This window comes from Zea mays, chromosome 6 (genome assembly GCF_902167145.1).
Source record: "Zea mays cultivar B73 chromosome 6, Zm-B73-REFERENCE-NAM-5.0, whole genome shotgun sequence".
Lineage (NCBI taxonomy): Eukaryota > Viridiplantae > Streptophyta > Magnoliopsida > Poales > Poaceae > Zea > Zea mays.
This window is the reverse complement of record NC_050101.1, coordinates 91,844,775-91,846,272: the sequence shown is the minus strand read 5'-3', so window position 1 is coordinate 91,846,272 and position 1,498 is coordinate 91,844,775. Positions and strand designations below refer to the sequence as shown.

The window sequence follows — 1,498 nt, the reverse complement described above, 5'->3', positions numbered from 1 at the left end:
ACCAAGAAATTCAGGATCACCATAACAATCCAGTTACTCAAACCATTAGCAAAATTTAGAACACAATAACCATAAACACACATATAGTTCTTGCAACATTTACTCATTAATGTGGTTCATGGATTCTGAAGCTCACATGATTTGATAATAAGATGTCTTGTACTTCATTGGAGAAGATCTACTTAGAGCAATGATACAGATACATTTCTTAACCTGAACTAGTTTATATTACTATGCAAGGTCTCTATAATGGTCAGGTATTTACATAAATAATACCTTAACTATCGATAGATGGTTAGTTGTTACCTTTTCCTTGTAGTGTAGGTTGGCGTTGCAACCTGATGGCCTTTTCTAGCAACAATTCTTGGTGGAGAACCACTTTTCTCATACAAACCTTTTCTAGCAACCTGATGGCCTTTTCTGGCAACAATTATATACAAGACTTTTTTCATTTTTGCCATTTTTATTTCCTTATCTGACTTGTCCTGCTTCTATTTCTTTTATGAGGGAGCTTAGAATTGCATGCACAGTTGTTCAAATGGAACGTGAAGGGGCATCGGTCCTCGAGTGTCCCCTTTAGGGCAAGTATGGCTACTTTGTGTTCTAAATTTTGCTAAAAGGGTATTTGTATGTACTCCCTTTATATATTTATTATACCACTTCATGGTAAAGTTAATGCTTGAGTTTTTCTTACAAAATAGACTGTGCACACTTTTACGATAGTCAGATTGAATCTTACATTCACATAACTAATTTATCTTGTCCTGTTATGATCTATTTGGTTTAATTGTGGCCTTGTATTGCAGTTTTCAAGGTCCATGATGCAGAAAACCTTTTGACAAGGGCAGGCTTCACCCCTCCAGGAGTTGATGTTGATCATTATACCGTTAGATACAATAATGGTTTGTAGAAAAAGAAAGCTTCAGTTTCTTACTCGTAGGACACTGACTATTTCCTGTGATGCGAAAGTGATGTGGGGTTCAAGCATCAAGCAACAATCTGTATTATGGGAGGAAACTGATCCTTTTGTATTCATTTTGTTCTCCTTCACCACCTAATTTTCTTCTCTTTGTTCTGTTCTTCCTTCCTGTGATTCTTGTAGAGTTCTGCACTTGTACGGTTCTATGTTGGGCCATTAGTTCTTTTCTTTTTGTTGACTACCTCGATTTATCGTGTAGAATTTTTAGTTAAAATTATTCAGGCATTAGTAATATAAATTTTATTTATAAGGTAGTTCACTTTGGGTTTCATATGATATGTGAATTTATGTGATGCAGTATCTGGTACAAATAATTGTTGATGAATATAACATTTGTATATTTGGGTAAGGTACAATCAGGCCATGACTAATGTGCAATCAGGTTTTATGTGTAAATGTAAAAACGAGTATCTTAGTATGTTGGATCATGATCCAGCCTTTTCTTTTTATGCTTCTCTAGATGTACCATTGAACACAAACATAAATAAACATAAGAGCACTAATATTATCGAATATTTT

At 34.4% G+C, this 1,498-nt stretch overlaps 1 long non-coding RNA gene across 1 annotated transcript; it reads left to right on the top strand.

The window, feature by feature from the left end:
- Positions 1 to 498: 498 nt before the first annotated feature.
- LOC109940327 (uncharacterized) lies at positions 499 to 1,050 on the top strand. Its single transcript, XR_002263112.1, has 2 exons — positions 499 to 585; positions 807 to 1,050. It is a non-coding gene; the product is annotated as an uncharacterized lncRNA (long non-coding RNA).
- The last annotated feature ends 448 nt before the right edge of the window (positions 1,051 to 1,498 follow it).